The sequence below is a fragment of the Misgurnus anguillicaudatus genome, unplaced genomic scaffold, assembly GCF_027580225.2.
Source record: "Misgurnus anguillicaudatus unplaced genomic scaffold, ASM2758022v2 HiC_scaffold_34, whole genome shotgun sequence".
Classification (NCBI taxonomy): domain Eukaryota; kingdom Metazoa; phylum Chordata; class Actinopteri; order Cypriniformes; family Cobitidae; genus Misgurnus; species Misgurnus anguillicaudatus.
This window is the reverse complement of record NW_027395284.1, coordinates 4,399,281-4,419,759: the sequence shown is the minus strand read 5'-3', so window position 1 is coordinate 4,419,759 and position 20,479 is coordinate 4,399,281. Positions and strand designations below refer to the sequence as shown.

Sequence of the window (20,479 nt, the reverse complement as noted above, 5' to 3'; positions counted from 1 at the left end):
GGCATACTATTCGCAAGATACACGAAAGCGCCAAAATCGCAACCCGACCATACGTGCCAACCCGTTTGACTAAGGCTGGAGGCCCCACTGTCGTCGTTAATGCAGGTTCAGTGGCAAACGGTTCTGTATGGCATAGTATTCACAAGACACATGAAAGTGCCAAAATCACAACCCGACCATACGTGCCAACCCGTTTGACTAAGGCTGGAGGCCCCTCTGTCGTCGTTAATGCAGGTTCAGTGGCAAACGGGTCTGTATGGCATACTATTCGCAAGATACACAAAAGCGCCAAAATCGCAATCCGACCATACGTGCCAACCCGTTTGACTAAGGCTGGAGGCCCCTCTGTCGTCGTTAATGCAGGTTCAGTGGCAAACGGGTCTTTATGGCATAGTATTCACAAGACACACGAAAGCGCCAAAATCGCAACCCGACCATACGTGCCAACCCGTTTGACTAAGGCTGGAGGCCCCTCTGTCGTCGTTAATGCAGGTTCAGTGGCAAACGGGTCTGTATGGCATACTATTCGCAAGATACACGAAAGCGCCAAAATCGCAACCCAACCATACGTGCCAACCCGTTTGACTAAGGCTGGAGGCCCCTCTGTCGTCGTTAATGCAGGTTCAGTGGAAAACGGGTCTGTATGGCATATTCACAAGACACATGAAAGCGCCAAAATCGCAACCCGACCATACGTGCCAACCCGTTTGACTAAGGCTGGAGGCCCCACTGTCGTCGTTAATGCAGGTTCAGTGGCAAACGGGGCTGTATGGCATACTATTCGCAATATACACGAAAGCGCCAAAATCGCGACCCGACCATATGTGCCAACCCGTTTGACTAAGGCTGGAGGCCCCACAGTCGTCGTTAATGCAGGTTCAGTGGCAAACGGGTCTGTAAGGCATACTATTTGCAAGATACACGAAAGCGCCAAAATCGCGACCCGACCATACGTGCCAACCCGTTTGACTAAGGCTGGAGGCCCCACTGTCATCGTTAATGCAGGTTCAGTGGCAAACGGGTCTGTATGGCATACTATTCGCAAGATACACGAAAGCACCAAAATCGCAACCCGACCATACGTGCCAACCCGTTTGACTAAGGCTGGAGGCCCCTCTGTCGTCGTTAATGCAGGTTCAGTGGCAAACGGGTCTGTATGGCATACTATTCGCAAGATACACAAAAGCGCCAAAATCGCAACCCGACCATACGTGCCAACCCGTTTGACTAAGGCTGGAGGCCCCTCTGTCGTCGTTAATGCAGGTTCAGTGGCAAACGGGTCTGTATGGCATACTATTCGCAAGATACACGAAAGCGCCAAAATCGCAACCCGACCATACGTGCCAACCCGTTTGACTAAGGCTGGAGGCCCCACTGTCGTCGTTAATGCAGGTTCAGTGGCAAACGGGTCTGTATGGCATACTATTCGCAAGAAACACGAAAGCGCCAAAATTGCAACCCGACCATATTGCCAACCCGTTTGACTAAGGCTGGAGGCCCCACTGTCGTCGTTAATGCAGGTTCACTGGCAAACGGGTCTGTATGGCATACTATTCGCAAGATACACGAAAGCGCCAAAATCGCAACCCGACCATACGTGCCAACCCGTTTGACTAAGGCTGGAGGCCCCTCTGTCGTTCCTTAATGCAGGTTCACTGGCAAACGGGTCTGTATGGCATAGTATTCACAAGACACATGAAAGTGCCATAATCGCAACCCGACCATACGTGCCAACCCGTTTGACTGAAGCTGGAGGCCCCACTGTCGTCGTTAATGCAGGTTCAGTGGCAAACGGGTCTGTATGGCATACTATTCGCAAGATACACGAAAGCGCCAAAATCGCGACCCGACCATACGTGCCAACCCGTTTGACTAAGGCTGGAGGCCCCACTGTCGTCGTTAATGCAGGTTCAGTGGCAAACGGTTCTGTATGGCATAGTATTCACAAGACACATGAAAGTGCCAAAATCACAACCCGACCATACGTGCCAACCCGTTTGACTAAGGCTGGAGCCCCTCTGTCGTCGTTAATGCAGGTTCAGTGGCAAACGGGTCTGTATGGCATACTATTCGCAAGATACACAAAAGCGCCAAAATCGCAATCCGACCATACGTGCCAACCCGTTTGACTAAGGCTGGAGGCCCCTCTGTCGTCGTTAATGCAGGTTCAGTGGCAAACGGGTCTGTATGGCATACTATTCGCAAGATACACGAAAGCGCCAAAATCGCAACCCGACCATACGTGCCAACCCGTTTGACTAAGGCTGGAGGCCCCTCTGTCGTCGTTAATGCAGGTTCAGTGGCAAACGGGTCTGTATGGCATACTATTCGCAAGATACACGAAAGCGCCAAAATCGCAACCCGACCATACGTGCCAACCCGTTTGACTAAGGCTGGAGGCCCCACTGTCGTCGTTAATGCAGGTTCAGTGACAAACGGGTCTGTATGGCACACTATTCGCAAGATACACGAAAGCGCCAAAATCGCAACCCGACCATACGTGCCAACCCGTTTGACTAAGGCTGGAGGCCCCACTGTCGTCGTTAATGCAGGTTCACTGGCAAACGGGTCTGTATGGCATACTATTCGCAAGATACACGAAAGCGGCAAAATCGCAACCCGACCATACGTGCCAACCCGTTTGACTAAGGCTGGAGGCCCCACTGTCGTCGTTAATGTAGGTTCAGTGGCAAACGGGTCTGTATGGCATACTATTCGCAAGATACACGAAAGCGCCAAAATCGCAACCCGACCATACGTGCCAACCCGTTTGACTAAGGCTGGAGGCCCCTCTGTCGTCGTTAATGCAGGTTCACTGGCAAACAGGTCTGTATGGCATATTCACAAGACACACGAAAGCGCCAAAATCGCAACCCGACCATACGTGCCAACCCGTTTGACTAAGGCTGGAGGCCCCACTGTCGTCGTTAATGCAGGTTCAGTGGCAAACAGGTCTGTATGGCATACTATTCGCAAGAAACACGAAAGCGCCAAAATTGCAACCCGACCATATTGCCAACCCGTTTGACTAAGGCTGGAGGCCCCACTGTCGTCGTTAATGCAGGTTCAGTGGCAAACGGGTCTGTATGGCATACTATTCGCAAGATACACGAAAGCGCCAAAATTGCAACCCGACCATACGTGCCAACCCGTTTGACTAAGGCTGGAGGCCCCACTGTCGTCGTTAATGCAGGTTCAGTGGCAAACAGGTCTGTATGGCATACTATTCGCAAGAAACACGAAAGCGCCAAAATTGCAACCCGACCATATTGCCAACCCGTTTGACTAAGGCTGGAGGCCCCACTGTCGTCGTTAATGCAGGTTCAGTGGCAAACGGGTCTGTATGGCATACTATTCGCAAGAAACACGAAAGCGCCAAAATTGCAACCCGACCATATTGCCAACCCGTTTGACTAAGGCTGGAGGCCCCTCTGTCGTCGTTAATGCAGGTTCAGTGGCAATCGGGTCTGTATGGCATAGTATTCACAAGACACAGGAAAGTGCCAAAATCGCAACCCGACCATACGTGCCAACCCGTTTGACTAAGGCTGGAGGCCCCACTGTCGTCGTTAATGCAGGTTCAGTGGCAAACGGGTCTGTATGGCATAGTATTCACAAGACACATGAAAGTGCCAAAATCACAACCCGACCATACGTGCCAACCCGTTTGACTAAGGCTGGAGGCCCCACTGTCGTCGTTAATGCAGGTTGATAGTAGTTCTCCAAGATTTGAGGGTGCTAGGCCATTTAAAGCTTTGTAGGTGATTAGTGCCACGGGATGGGCAATATCACCATCAGTCTTCATCCCGGAACTGGTCTTCATCTGTGATTTGTCCAGATCATCATTGGCCTTCCCTGGATTCCCCGGTTTCAGCTCTGGGGAGGGTATGAAAGGTACCACTTTGTTCCTCCCTAAGCAGTGAACAAAGGGGCTCTTTATCTTCTTCCCCAATGTCTTTTAACAGATTTGGCTGTTTTTTCCCTAAAAACAAACAAACAAACAAACAAACAAACAGTGATTCATTGTTCATTCCAAAGCTCTCTCTCATCCTCTCTCTATGAGTTTAGCATGACAGCGCATTATATCACAGATATCTTAATCTAAACTGCTGCAAAGGGCGAGTTAAGAATCATTTAAAGGGATAGTTTACCATCATTTTCTCACTCTCATTTTGTTACAAACATGTATAAATGTCTTTGTTCTGATTAACATAAAGGAATATATTTTGAGAAATGTGTGTAACTAAACCGTTCATGAGCCACATTCACTTCTACAGTATTCTTTTCTCCTATTATGGAAGTGAATGGGGCTCATGATTGTTTTTTCCCTACAATGGAAGTCAATGGTTACTGTAATGAGCTGTGTGCTTACCATCATTTCTCAAAATATCAGAAAAAAATACACACTGCACGTGCGGTGACGCGATAAGCGTCTGGTCAGAACTTTACTTCCGATTTCTGTTTCTTAAATGGTCTGACTAGTTGCTGAAACTGAACTCTTAAACAAATACCTCGTCGAAAATAATGTATTTTGTTTGTTATATAAATAAACTACTTTAAAAGGACTTTGTTGTTATTTATTCTTCGCAGAGTTTACCGTTAGTTACGTGATGACCACGAAAGCCGCGTGTTTATGTTGTTACTGCTGAAACCGTCTATACAGGTTTAGAACAACATGAGGAGGAGAAAATGATGACAGAATTTTCATTTTTGGATGAACTAGCCCTTTAAAGGCGGAGTCCATGATGTTTGAAAGCAAATGTTGATATTTGAAATCACCTAAACAAACACCCCCCACCCCAATAGAATCTGGAACTTCTGTTGATAGACCCGCCCCACACATACGCAACCCGGCATTTGATTTGATTAGATTGGCTGTAAGTGTGTTTTGGTAGTCGGCCCGTCTCCTTTTCCAAACCGTTTTTCAAACATTGTGGACTCCGCCTTTAATGCTTAAAATTCACCCAATTTTACTTTAAAACCTTATTGACCTTCATTAAATGGTTATCACATTTGCAGGTGCCAAAAATCCACACAATTACTGTGCGTTAAAGTTACACAGTCCACTTCAATCTCACCTGATGTGATGCCAGTCTTAAATATAACAAAAAGTAGCCCCCCAGAAGGGCCAACACAATGTTTTATCCATTGTGGTAGCCCTTGCTCACAAAAAGGTTGGAGACCACTGCTCTAGAATTTACACATCAATGATAATTTGTCTGTCTGACCTCCTAAATGGTCTTACTGACTTCCTAAATGGTCTTACTGACTTCCTTATTGGAAACTGGCTTTCTTGATGGTCTAACTGGGTTTGTCAGTGTTCTGCCTGAGTTCATCCATGATCTGACGGAATTCGGCTGACTAGAAGAAGCAGATTTAGCAGGTGTTATTATACCAAATACAGACAGGGGAACCACTGCAATACCTCATATTTCATAGTAATGTTGGACTAAATGGCCTACCATCCCTCCTTCTTCACCCATTTTAAACCAGGGATGTTCTAACATCTGGTCTAGCGTTGGTCGTTTAGCTGGATCAATGGTCAGGCATTTCTCAATCAGATCCTGAATCTCTGTGCATGTTTTAGGATAAATCTGGTTAATCAAGAGCACTAATGTTGATCACTAAAGTTAAGTTTCTAAGATATGTGAGTAGTGAAAAGAAGATGATCTTCATATAAACTGTTATGGCATGTGGAAACATTATTGTGATCATTTTAAATTAAAAGACTATGTAACCTTAAGTTCATGTGATCAGAGACTTTATAGAGTTTCTTTAATAATATGCCCATATTTTATAAAACTATCATGACCATTGACTGGTCAGTTTAACTAACTGCTAAGTAGTAATGAATCACATCTTTCTGCTGGTATATTACAGGATGTTTGTTTTGGCAATGAAAGTAAAAATATTGAAACAATTTGGCAGGGGGATAATCCTTGCACTGAGTCCTGCATATGCTCGGATAATGTTTACTGACTGTCTTTCACAGATACTGTGCATTTGATCAGAGACTTAACTGACCTATTGTGTTTGTGCCGTTTACTTACGCTTTGTTAAATAGTAATTCTCGTGGTTTATCATGCCTTCAGTTACTGGCCCATATTTGGGAAAGGGCAAGTTTCCATTAACCATATAATAGAGCAGAGTTCCCAGAGACCAGACACTGCTTGACATGGCGTGGTATCTGCCCCTGTTGCGGACCTCAGGTGGCCGATAAGCCGGTGCCCCTGTAAGCAAGACAGTTGTTGTGTGATAGAGTCACATGATCAATAAGTCACTACAAGCAGATTGCTTCACTACACTATGGTATGAAAAAAAACTCACCCAAATACTCTTCATATGCATAGGCCGTGTCTCTTAATCGGTCACAGCACCCAAAGTCGATCAGCTTCAGCAGCATGTTGTTTTTATCCACCAGGAAGTTGCCAGCGTGGAGGTCAGTATGAAAAATCTAATGCTTAAAGCAATGTTTTACAGCCATGACTGCCTGACGCATTAGGGTGCGTGCTGTTGATTCCAGCAGACCTCGTTGAAGTTTAATAAACTCATGCAAGGTCATGCAAGGATCAGGCCGCTCCATGACGACTATGAAGTAAGCCGGATCCTCATACAGATGTGCCCTTTAAAAATGCGCGTCTCTGAGAGCAGAATGCCGCGAGCACTTCCGAAATTCTGCGGCATTCTGCAGAATGGGTGTTCGGTGGGGGACGCTGGAAATAAAAAAACCTGTAGAGGGCAGTCGTGTTTCATGTAGACCATACTGACGGCAATTTGTGCGCTCAACTTCATGCTGAGCGTAAACTGTATGATATTGAAGTAACATGACACGGATTATCAGTGTTTAGGCGAAAGACTTTGATGTCATACAAATGCAGGCTTTTTGGCAAACATTGCCAGGGGTGGAGTGGGACCAAAAAATTTACCGGGAAATTTCGTATACCACCGGCCCTCCGTGGTAAAAACAAAAAACGGTCTCGTATTGGTAGTAAAACTGGGGTAATACATATCGTAATCTGCAAAAAAAAAAAAAATAATAATAATAAAATCATTAAATCATGGCTAATTTTCCTAAATGAGTAACTACACAAAATGATACCTGTTTGAAAGACGGAGATGCGCAGCTATCAAACAGCTATAACATAACAGAGCGAGACAAGAGATGATCGTGCTCATAAACGGGAGTAATAGGCTATGGAATAATATGTGCATCTTTTAATAACTGTAAGAATATTTCATTTAAATATAATTTTTGTCATAAAAGTTTTTGATGATAATGTCCCGACTCTCCCGATGGCCACTCCGCTACTATACATTGCGTTGGCGAAGTTTTCTTTTGCCAGTTACATAAAAGTCACATATTCTTCATAAAAGTCCGACTCAAACGCGCATCATTTGTCTTATTTTTTTCCGTGCACTTACAGTAGAAGAGACGTGATGTATGATAACTGAGTCTTATAACAAAATAATTCACGAAGACCTTTGAAGAGAGCATTTACGCAATATCATTAACTAGTTTATCTAATTTTACATTTAGTTCATTTTTGCATCTGAACGTTTTAATAGCTTTAAGATGGTTGTGATGCGCTTTTCTGCATTACTGTACATAGTCTACTTTTTATATTATCATGTTTCCCTTTACATGGTATGCAACACGATAAAAAGTATGCAATGGTGTTAAATAAATTTCACTGAGAATTTGTCCAATATGTTATACTTTTGTAGTAAGGAAATAAAATCATATTGTGTGTGTAAATATTCATAAATTTGAGGAGTTTCTGAGGTGTTTGTCATCGGCAAAAGGCGCAGTTTCTTTGTTGCTGATTAAAAACCGTTGGCTATGGGATTTTTTTAAATTAACATTTGTTCTACTTTTTATTCATTTATTTTTTTTGTCTACATTTACTCAAATAATATCAATGTAAAAATATAAGTAAATCATACTTCAAGTTAGGCGTAAAACTTACACATTTTTACACAAGTTGATGTTAAATAGAAATAATATTAATTTGAAATGTGCAATTATTACAGTTTTAAAAACTTAAATATATTGATTAAAATAATCTGTAAATGTAATACTTTTATTATTTAGGGGTATACATCAAATAAAATATGTACATTTTACTCAAAATATCTGTTCTATTTTTAGTAATTTATTTTGGTTTGTCCAACAAAAAAAAAAATCACATTAACTGAAATAAAGTTACTTTAATCATTTATTTTAGAGATATTTACAGAGCCACTGAATCATTTTTACGGTGTGTACATTATGATCTAACGGTAGCCTATTATTAAATGCATATAAATAATCAAAAATTTGAACATAATGTGCTATTGCTGAAAATCTCTAAAATGCCCATCTCTAAAGGAGAATATTCATCTTTAAAGCTGAAGAAACAAAAAAGTAATGCTGATTCGAATGAAGCATTCGTCAAAAAAAGATGACATATTCTGCAAGCACTCATTTCTCCATAGATAACCTCTTATAAGATAAACTCTTATCTTGTTATTTTTATTTAATTTCAGAAGTCAACTGTTAATCACCCTTCATATGTATTTTGTGCACATTTAACAAATTGTCAAACTGTTGGCAAAACATCTAGCCCCCTGGGATATTCGAGGAATAACGTGAAAAAATATGTATGCTTAATCCATTAAGACAGTTCAATTAAAATATACAATTATTAGTAAATCATGTAAGCGCAAACAGATGCACCCAAAATATAAACGCAACGAGTTTAATCTATAGATTAAATTACACATAAAATGCTTTTAATCGAGCAAGCGCATTCAATGCATCTGAAATAAAACCCTTGTTTACAGCGAGTGAGACCGCGGTAGCCAGTCTTTAAGTGGCCCAAAAGAGGTGCCCGGTACTATATTAATTTTTTTATTTTTGCTGACTCGACTCCACCTATATTGAAGGGGTTTTATATACAGCAGTCAACAGACAACCTTGTAAAATAATAAATCCTTTTATAAGTTGTGCGCGTCGTTCAAATTCATTGAAATTTAATTCACTTGTAGTTTAGCAATTAAACTAAATGTATATTACAATTTCAATAATGTTTTTACTCTGTACATCGTGTGAGGAAATCCGAAGTTGCGTCGAGAGGAACCAAACTGACAGCTGCGACAGCGGAGATTGTCACGCAAAAAAGGGTATTGGAAAAAGTTTGCTTCTGACCTGCAGCGATATCATTATGGTTTGGTGGGATGTCAGCCAGCGAGTCCTCTGATTCTGACCTTGTTCTTTTACTACTCAGAGTCTAAAACCAGGAGGGCATATTAAGTGTTCATAGTATTTTCATTTTAACCGAGCAGCTAGGTTGCGCGTTTCACACACCTCTCCAGACCACGTTGTTAACACTAGGCTTGTTCGACTTAACCGACAGCCGGTTGACGTCAAAGGACCGCAAGAATGATTCAAGAAATCATATTTCGTCTCGCTATCGCGAAACTTTGACGTCATCCGGCTGGTGATTCTTGCTGTCGATTCTTGCGGAGCCGCATGAAGTTGAACAAGCCGCATGCGCTTTTAACTAGTAAAACTCAAGGGTGTATGGGTAATGTAGTCTCTGCTCTCGGTGGGACGAATTAGGAAGCGTGCATTGTGAAGGGCGCTTTGAAAAGCAGCAGTGCAGCCAAATGATTAAATTAAACATCGGATTTAAACAGATGTGCAAATGAGCGTCCCGGTACGCTAAAAGCACGTTCGGGCGCACGCTGAGGTGGTGGTACGCTTAAGAGCTGCTATTTGGAAGTAACGGTACTGAGTACTGGCGCCTACCGGCCCACTTAAAGCACTGGCGGTAGCAAAGATAGACGGCCCTTTGAAAAGCAAAAGAAAGCTGATAAAAATGAGAAACCTACACTGAAATAAATTGGAGTAGGATTTAGGCTACTTAAGAAAAGCTAGGAAACAATTTTCACAAATGCTAGTAAATGTAAACAAAAATATCAGCAGCTTTAACTTTATTACTTTTTTCATTTTAATTCACTTTGTTTTAGTGATGTTTATAAATATACTATATTTTTGCATTTTGTTGACAAACTGTTCTACACTGAAAAGAAACCAATGTAATATTCCTGATTAAATCACGTCAAACACAAGTCTAAATACAAGCACCACTTTTCTGAAAGATGATAATTACAAACATCCAAGAGTTTGTAAAAGATATTTAATGCTAACTTTTCTTACAAATTCAAAAAATATTTTTACAGTTTATAAATAAAACAACATGAAGCAAGTTAATTCCAAAATGTAATTAATTGCACATGGTTAAGCTGCTAGTTTTAGCAGCTACCATTCACACAGAATCAAAAAATTAAAAACCACCAACCCCCAGGTCTGCCAATTCTTTGCCACCCCCCAATGCTAATCGATCTTCTCTCAGGGAATCAAAAGAAAACATTTTTTTCCAGTTTTCACCAGCGTGTGGGGTTTCCCTTGCAGTTCCCTTTCAGTCGGTCACTACGACGTCACGTCGTGACCGACGAATTGGGAACTCGCTTAGAGAGACCAATCTGCTTCGAATACTACTAAAACGCCAATGAACTTGGCATTGAGATATTTGCATAATGCTGGCGCCGCCCCGCCAGGTGCGTATATAAGGCGCACGTGCAAATAGGGAAATCAGCTTTTTCGCTTCGAAAGCCGGCTTTATCTGACTGAGAAGCTACTATCTGCTCTTCTGGGAACGGTTGCTGAAGTTGATTGACAAGCAGTACTAACACAGCGGACGCTCGCAGTATTCCACTGCTCTGCATATTTTTTGTTTTGAGTTTAGTGTGTGCGTTGCCTTTCCCTGTGCGCATCATCAGCTGAGCACCTAAAGAGTGATTTCCCTAAAAGAGTGATACGTGAGAGCTCTGTGTCTTTTTAAAGACAGCCACTCTCTCGTATATTCGGAGATCAGCGTCCTTTCAGGATTGCTTTTCGTCCGTGCGATCTTGGATGTGAGAGGTATAAGGGTTCCAGTTACGGTCACGAGCGCTGTCTTCATGCTTGGGCATCAAGCACTCTGAGGCTGCGCTCGTGGAGAGTTTTTGTTCTCTCTGTGAGAGCATAACCCTCCTGGATTGCGGAGACGACTGACGTTTCTACGGGAATGCTGTCCGCGTCTTTGCAGTGCTGACACCGCCATGGTGCGACTGTCAAGCGCTCGCATGACGCTCTTCGCATCACTACGCTGAGGAGGACGGAGGATGCGTCTTCCACCTACCGGCCTTTCATCCTCAGCCGGTTGAGGTTCCGGTGGAGACGGCAGAGTCGTGTTCTACGATGTCTGCCGAATCCATTGGACCTCCTTCTGGTCCCGTTCACTTCTGCAGCATCAGAGGGGTGTCCAATTTTCCTCCGAAGTGGAGTCGTTCCGGAGATGGCGGCCGTGCCCGCTCAAGCGGCGGTAACGGTAGAGTTGGAGGGGTTAACCCCTCTCCGCCCGAACCGTACCGCCCACGTGATTGGTATTTCGGAGCTGCTCGGGCCTCTCGGTCCTCTGCTCCTGTGCCTTTCTTCCCGACGGCACGAAGAGCTGACGTGGTTTGCGGCCATCCGGCCGTTCAGCTTCAGCTTTCACCCCTCACCTCCCTCACCAATGGAGCCGCTAAGGGCAGGGACCCTTCAGTGGAGCGGGGGGTTGCGATGCAGCTGCGTTCCTGGAGGGACCACCCAACCCTTCCCTCCCGTGTTTATAGATAGTCGTCCGGTTACGGGCGCTGTCCGTCAGGCATGCGGAGAGGCGGCTTCAGCCCTGCACGCAATAACGTTGCTACGGGTTCACCAAGGATTTACGAGGGAGGCCGCGACCTTCAGTCGTGCGATGTTCACGACAGTGGTTCAAGATCGCCACCTTTGGCTGTGTCTGGCTGACGGACGCAGGCGAGAACAACTTCTTGAATGCTCCTGTCTCACAGACCGGCCTCTTCGGCGAGGCCGTGGAGTCGTACAGCTCCGCTGCGCAGACTGAGGCGATCTCTGTGGTCATGCCCCGGCGAAGGAGAGCTGCCCTTGGTAAAAACCACCACGCCGGTTCCTCAGTCTGCCTCTCGCCGTCGGCGTCCTGCGGCGACCACCTCCGTTCCCCTCTTCGGACCCCATCTCGGCAGCGCGGGGGAACCGGTCGTCAGCAGCTCGCCCCGCCCGGATTGGCAGAGGATCACTCTTCAGGAGACGGTGATTCGCTCCTTCCCCCGATAGAGGGTCGGGTGGAAAATTCTTGGTTTGCATATGTTCCACCGGCTGTTTAGCCGGTGCCCACTAACCACACACAGAGTGCATTCCTCTTCCCTCTTCAGGTCTCCAGAGGATCGAGAGAGCCGTGAGCGGGCACACACCAGCTCACCCTACCTCTCCTCTATCGCCAGCGGGTGTTCTGAGGAGTCCGAGCCCTCCACTCAGGAGACCGGACCACCAGCAAACCCGTCGGAGTCTGCGTCCTCAGCTGAGGAGACCAGACGACCGTTTCCCTCAGCGGGCTCAGGTCAGTGTCACACACACACATACTGTAGATGCTTATGCTGTCACGGCAGACGCACCGGCAGTCCCGCCTGTCCCGCCTCGCTGCCCCGCCGCGGGTACACCGGTAGTGTCGTTAATTCTCCTCGTACGGTGCCTGGGTGCTTGGCTTCAGTTCCCAGCCCGTTTGTTGGGTTTTACGCACGATCCGCCTCGGTTACGAAATACAATTACCGGCACAACCCCAAAATTCTCGGGCTTTCGTTTCACTATAGTGAAAGTATCCGATGCACATGTACTGCGTGCATAAGTCGATGTCCTGCTGGCGAAGGATTATCGAGCCGGTCCCTCTTACCGAGATGATGATAGGGTTTCCAGCCTTTATCTCATAGTACCCAAAATACGCGGTGGGTTACGATCGATTTGATTTACGCCCGGCTCTACGGAGGTGGTCTTTTTTTGGATGATAACGCCGAGGCTCGTATTTCAATATTCAGATCGGTTGCAGCTTTAGACCTGTAAGACGTGTACTTTTGTGTCCATCTCCCCTCGCCTTAGACCGTTTTTTCGCTCTGCGTCATGGGGTGGGCATATTAATATTAAGTACACCATTCGAGCTGTCTCTCTCTCTCCGTGTCTCCATGAAAGTGCTAGTCACGGCATTAAAATATCAGAGAGAGAGCGTTGTTCGCATTCTGCTTTATTTACGTTGACTTATAATAGCCCGTTCTTGGCAGACGTGCGCGAACACAGAGAGTTAATGCTTCGGCATCTCGCTCGTTTAAGTCATCAGATCGACTGGGAAAGAGCAACTTTGCCCCGTGCAGAGGATCCTTATTCTCAGTATGGAATTAGACTCGATCAACTAATTGGCGTGTTTTACAAGAGCGCGCAACGAGTCAGTTCTGACTTGCCTCGGTTTAATTCGAGGGAAGTACGCGGTCCCTCTGATACAATTTCAGAAGCTCCTGGACATATGACAGCATGCTGCAGCCGTGACACTGCTCGAGCTGCGTCATATGAGACCGCTTCAGCGTTGGCTTTACGATCGAGTCTCGAGGAGAGCGTGGCGCACCGGCATACATTGTGTAAACACTACACCTGCGTGTCATTTAAATTTCCCCGTAGTAGACCCAGCATTTCTGATAGCAAGATATGCCTCTGAGGGGTCTCCTGGCATTCTGTAGCATGCGATGCCCTAAGCACGGGATGTTCAGCCACGTATGACGGGCCTGCAGTCTGGGGTGTGCATAGCACCCCAACTGCCACGAGCGGTGCGCTGTATATCTGGGACTTGTACGCTCCGCTATGGAGATGCGAGGGAAGGATGTATTTGTCGACACCGATAACTTTGCGACTGTTGCGTTATTTACCGTTAAGGCGGTTTTGCGCTCTCGTCACCTGTCGCATCTCGCTCGTCATCTCCTCCTTTGGAGTCAGAAGCATCTGAGGTCCCTTCGTGCCATTTACATCCCGGGATCGCTCAATACAGCGGTACGCGCTTCCGAGCTGCGCCCCGGCGAATGGCGACTCCAGCCCCAGACGGTCCAGCTAATTTGGAAGAAGTTCGGTTGTGCGTAGATAGATCTGTTTGCGTCGCCGGACGATACCCACTGTCGCCTATTTTATTCACTAACCGAGGGCAGCCTCGGCGTGGATGCGTTGGCACACAGCTGACCGCGGGGGGTGCGTAAATACGCATTCCTTCCAGTGAGCTTTATTGCGCAGACACTGTGCAAAGTCAGGCAGGACGAGGAGAGCCTTTTATTAATCGTCCGTACTGGACGACCAAGAATTGGTTTTCATAGTTAATGCTCCTCGCGACAGCCCTCCCTGGCGGATTCCCCTGAGGAAGGACTTTCTTTCTTAGGAAGGGGCACATTTGGCACTCGCGCCCCGACCTGTGGATATCCATGTACGGTCGTTGAGCGCGCGCAAGGTTTAGGTGATTTATCGCAAGCGGTATCTAACACCATCGACGCGGTTCGAGCACCGTCCACAGGACGGGCTTACGCGCTTAATGAAACCTTTTCGTCACCCGGTGCTCTTCGCAACGCGAGGACCCAGAGAATGCCCTTTAACATTATGCTTTTATATCTTTAACATGGGTTAGATGGTAGGCTGTCCCTCCGCCATTAAAATTGATATCGCCGCTATTTCTGCTCATCACTCACTTATCTACGGCAGATCAGTTGGCCAGCATGATTTAATTATTACATTTTAAAGAGGCGCTCGCAGGCTAAACCCCTCGCGCCCTCCCTCTTTTTTCCTGAGACCTGTCCATGGTGCTGAAGCCTTCAGGTCTCCGATTTAGCCTTTGCAGTTTGCGAGTCTGAAGTTTTTATCAATGAAAACTCTGACCCTGCTAGCATTGGCCTCCATGAAGAGAGTAGGAGATTTACATGCATTCTCTGTTGACGATTCGTGCCTTTAGTTTGGTCCTGCTGTCTCACTGAAGACCCAGACCAGGCTACGTGCCCAAAGTTCCCACCACTCCCTTCAGAGATAAGGTGGTGAGCTTGCAAGCGTTGCCTTTGGAGCAGGCAAACCCAACCGAGGCTTTGTTGTGCCCCGTACGCGCACTGCGATTCTACGTGGTCCGCACGCAAAGCTTCAGGACCTCAGACCAGCTCTTTGTTTGTTATGGTGGCCAGCAGAAAGGGAAAGCTGTCACTAAGCAGAGGATGTCTCATTGGATAGTTGATACTATCGCCCTGGTTTATAATTTGCAGGGCATTCCTTGCCTCTTAATTTGAGAGCGCACTCCACTCGGAGTGTTGCCTCATCTTGGGCATTAGCTCGTGGTTCCTCGCTGACAGACATCTGTAGAGCTGCTGGTTGGGCGACACCTAATACGTTCATTAGATTTTACAATGTTCGTATCGAGCCTGTATCCTCTCGTGTTCTGTCCTCACCAGGGAGGACACGGAGGGCAGACTCGCAAGTCGGCTTCCAGCCTCCGACTGAGGCTCCAAATTGAGTTTCAGTATGGAAGGCTAACAGAGCAAAAATGCGTAATGGTTTGATTTGCTCTCTCCACTGCCTTGACAGCCTTTGTTGCGGAGCATTGGCTGTCAGCCTTTCACTAGCTGTATTCTTACGAACCTACGTGTTTGGCCAGGGCCCCACATTGTGTCCCAACGGGTTCCTTTGTGAGTATTATTCCGTGGGGTTAATCCTACCAGCCCACGTTTCCCTTAGCAGAGCACTGCTTTGCTTACACAGCCACGGCTGTCATTTAGACCTCAACTACGGTTGACTTTCGCCCACCAATAGCCCTTAACGGGGCGGTGGCTTCCGCAGCGTCCCTATACCGCTCAGATAGGGCGCTTCCCAGTCGCTGGCACTACTGTGGGTTAAAGGAACATCTAGTGCCCGGCCTTCTGCCTTAAAACCTAATTCTCCTTATCCTTAAGTGGAACCGGAGGGCTTTACGCAGACACTGGAAGAGGTCAGCCCCTAGTGGCGTTTTGGTAGGGATTCCCAATTCGTCGGTCACGACGTGACGTCGTAGTGACCAACTGAAAGGGAACGTCTCGGTTACGGATGTAACCCTCGTTCCCTGAAGGAGGGAACGGAGACGTCACGTCCCGTCGCCACAGGTGCTGCCACCTGCTGTTTAGGCCGGTCACCTTCCGGCTTTCTTAGCGAACAGAAGCTGATTTCCCTATTTGCACGTGCGCCTTATATACGCACCTGGCGGGGCGGCGCCAGCATTATGCAAATATCTCAATGCCAAGTTCATTGGCGTTTTAGTAGTATACGAAGCAGATTGGTCTCTCTAAGCGAGTTCCCAATTCGTCGGTCACGACGTGACGTCTCCGTTCCCTCCTTCAGGGAACGAGGGTTACATCCGTAACCGAGACGTTCCTTTGTTTAAATGCTATTTAAGCAAATCTACTACATATGCTGTAAGTTATTTCAATTGAATGTTTATAACTTATAAAATTAAGTGTATATCGGGTTACTTAATTTGACATATGTTGATATAACCTGGGCTCTCAAGTCCCACGCATTCGCCGAACATGAGACACACGCATTTCTGTCAGTTCACACGCTCACACGCCAAACCTTGTAAGCTATTTCTCACGCTAAGAAGTAAGATATATAACTTTTCCTGCTATACAATTAATAAAGGAGGTGCATGCTTACACAGAGCATTTCCGTCGAGTTTAGCAGTAAGTTTTTTAGATGTGGTCAACTTTACGCAGCGCCGCAAGAGCCGACAAGCAGGTGACATCAGACTACCACGAGAAATAAAGCGGAGGAGGTTGGTTTTAAATCGTTCTCACGGTACTCTGATGTCTTAAGGTTCTTGTTTTCTTTTTTCCAAGGGGTGACCAGGCGGGCTTCGTAGCTCTGCCCTTTGGTGTCTGATCAAACATAAAATATTTCCTTATCTATCAGGCATTTTTTTGTCTCATCAATTTATTTATCTTTATTATTCATATGAAGTCTGTTATTTGTTATCCTTTTAACTGATGGTAAAGTTAAGTTACTTGCATGTCCGAACTAAGAAGGATGCAAGCCCGAACTTGGCGTACTTGGTATTGAGAAACGGCCATTGTTTACAGAAGCCGGAGCGCGAGCTACAACTACAGAGGGAGTGCGCGGCTGCACAATGGTGAAGAGCAACACACGATGTAAATAACTAAACAGGTGCTCGCAGTACTGACACTTTATATTTTTGCGTACCTTCACTTTCTTTTGCGTGCCACCACTTCTCATGCTGGTACTTTGCTGTAAAGAGTCAAAGGGCATTTCTATGTGGCGCTGCGCAGACAGTTCGGCAGCGAAGACATCAAAGTACCGCAAGAGCAAGTCGAAATGTTACAAAATTGTCCGACTTTATCTTTGCTCTCGCGGTACTCTGATGTCATACGCCGATCAGTCAGCACCGCACCGTATAAAGTCGAACACACAAAGCGTCAAGGTCTGGAGTAAAAGCAGACCTGCCCGGATCCCACGCACGCAGATACCCTCAGAAAACGGCAGATTTATTAACCTTCACCCGCGTGTCCATGTTTGTAAGTAGTAGAAGCCTGCGTGATGTTTGATATTTAACTATAAACTATAAACAATAATATATTTATATACACAATAAAGTTATGGTCATGACTTGCTTTAGTTTAAGTGCTTATTTGGTTTGGTGTATTTTGAGTGTGGCAGTCATTCTATTAGCCCCAATCAATCACAAATCATCACTTCTCCAATTTCTTAGTAGGTGAACTGAATCAAATCTGCTGTCATCTGCAGTTATATATATTTTACAGAGAACAGTATTCATTAGATTTTAAGATCTTTTTTGCCACTTTTAAAACTGTAAAACTAAATAAAAAAGATATCACATGCCGAATGAGCATGTAAGCATATGTTTTCTTGTTCGCTCCACGGGTTTAAACGCCGTTTTTTTCTAAAGAATAATGTTTAAACTTTATTGGTGGTGGTTGAGAACAGGGGCGGTTCTAGGGTCAGTGGATATCCGGGGCTTAGCCCAAAGACACCCAAGCATGTGTCAAAAATACACTTAATAGCTAAAACATGATAAACATTTATGTAATAAGTGGTATTATTTTTGCCAGATTAACTTTGTAATAGTGCTCATTAAAATAACAATGTTCCACTGAGTTAAACTGAGAACACTTTACACTGATATCAAAGTAGTTGTTCACCTCAAAATGAAAATTCTGTCATCTTTTACTCCACTACTTGTTATTTTAAACTTGTATGACTTTTGCAGAACACAAAATAATATATTTTGAAAAATATTGGTAACCCTAACACTACTCCCCCATGACTTTGACTAATGTAAGTCAAAGGGGGGCAACCGTTTTTTTTTCATATTGGCTCTTTTTTTACACTCCACTTAATTCATTGTTCCTTTATTTTATCCACAACTGTTCTCTCTTTAATATACATCTTAATTTCTCTTGTTGGATTTCTTTTTAATGTCATATTTTTCCCCTTTCACACTCATCTCTTAATTCATCCACAGAGGTGGAAAAAGTACTAAAATATTGTACTCAAGTAAAAGTAAAGTTACTTTAATAATATTTTACTTAAGTAAAAGTAAAGTTACTTGTCTAAAAATCTACTCAAGTAAAAGTAAAAAGTAAGTCATTTTAACTTTACTCAGAGTAAAAGTTACTTTTTTTACAGCGGGGAGAGGTGGAGGATTCTAGTATAGTTAAAAAACGACAAGGTAATATAAATCTCAAACTAGTTGTTTTTAATTGTAGGAACATCTTTACAATTAAAGTGCAATAACAAAAAGTTAATAAAATAAAAAGCTTTTTTAAAGTAAGAAACAATTATGGAATTGTTTAATGATTTTTACATGTGAGTTATGCACTTTTGAAGGTGGTCAGCAGCTTGTAAATACAATCACTATAGTAAGGTTGTAATTGATGTATTGCTGGTAACATACATTATTTTATTAAACTATATATCTAGTTTAAATGAGCATATAATGAGATGAGTGCCATGTCTATATACATTTGACACGTTTATTATCTTCTTACTTCCCTGACCTGGGTACCTGATGACCTTTATTCTTCTCTCTCTCTCTCTCTCTCTCTCTCTCTCTCTTCTCGCGCGCGCTCTCTCTGTCTCTCTCTCTCTCTCTGTGCAATGTCTAATGACCTGCGCATTCTCGAGGACGTTTGAAGTTCTGTTTGACTTGACGCGAAGCTGCTAGACCTCGGAAGATAATGCGCATGGTATTAAAAACGCGTCGTGCAATTTCGTACTTAAGAGCATGAATCCTACCTTTCATAGAAATGAAACACTTGCTTCGCGTCAGTGGAAAGTGGTCGCTTAAATATGACCAGGGGTTTCTTTCATAAGATTTGAACTGAGGCGGGTCTGCATTAGCGCGCGCCTGTCTCGTCCGTCTCCATGGTTCTTTTTGCGCGTTCCCCCGAGCCCCGCCCATTTACATCCGTTTCGCGTCTTTATCACTTTGCTTTTTAAAATATTTTTTACTCAGTAACGGATATGATTTAAAATGTAGCGAAGTACAATACTTAAAATAAAACATACTTAAGTAAAAGTAAAAGTACAGATTTTAAAAACTCAAAAAAGTAAAAATACACAAAAAAACTACTCAATTACAGTAACGTGAGTAAATGTAATTCGTTACTTTCCACCTCTGTTCATCCAGGATAAATAAAAATTTCATCCAGGATATGTTCCTGGATCTCAAACTCAAACCCAAGATTGACATCTCGTTGCAGGGCTGCAAAGCTATTTTAACATAAAATTAGGGCTGTCAAAATAAATGCGTAAATAACGCGTTAACGCAAATTAATTTTAACGGCACTAATTGTATTAACGCGCGATTAACGCAACACACAATTTCTGTTTGACCCACAGCTGGATGAATTGAGACGCAGCAAGTGACTGGCGCTGTCTAGATGAGTCGGATCTTTTCATAAAAATAAGAACATTAAGCTCTTGTCTAGCAAATCCAATGCTGTAAATGGTCATTAAACGTCTAAAATGATATTTAGCTGCACGTTTTCTGTGAGGTGTACCGTCCCAAATCCATATAAAGCAAAGATGCGTCTTCTTTCACTTTTTAGTTTCGTTTTTAAAGCATTCAGAAATGATAGAAAATAGACTGCAGGACTTTCTTGATGTTAAAATAATTATTAAGAGAAATAAAGTTCGGGATCTGATTGATGTTAAAAGAGTTATTAAGAGTGACAAGACTCAAAAGCGATGTCTGACGCAGACGTCTGAAGCGCATGCACACAAACACACGAGTGCGTGACCCCGATATAGACATCTAACACAAAATTACAGTTTTAAAAATATCTGTTTTGACAAGAATTCACGCAGGTATGACCTATAATCTGTTATATCTGAAGTGAATGTTTGGTTAACTGTTAAGGAAAAGTATCTGTTGTGTCATTATATTAAACCCTTGTATTATCCTACAGTATCTTAAAGTGGTCTGTCTCAATATCAAAATTAAACAATAAAAGAAAAACATATATGTAACATATATTGATATTG

General features: G+C 44.3%; 1 long non-coding RNA gene across 1 annotated transcript in view; it reads left to right on the top strand.

Annotated features, from left to right (window-relative positions):
- LOC141363413 (uncharacterized) overlaps nt 1–19,248 on the top strand; it is a 418,471-nt gene extending 399,223 nt beyond the window's left edge. The window contains exon 2 of the long non-coding RNA XR_012368918.1: nt 19,217–19,248. This is a non-coding gene — a long non-coding RNA (uncharacterized lncRNA). The remainder of the gene's footprint in view (nt 1–19,216) is intronic.
- The last annotated feature ends 1,231 nt before the right edge of the window (nt 19,249–20,479 follow it).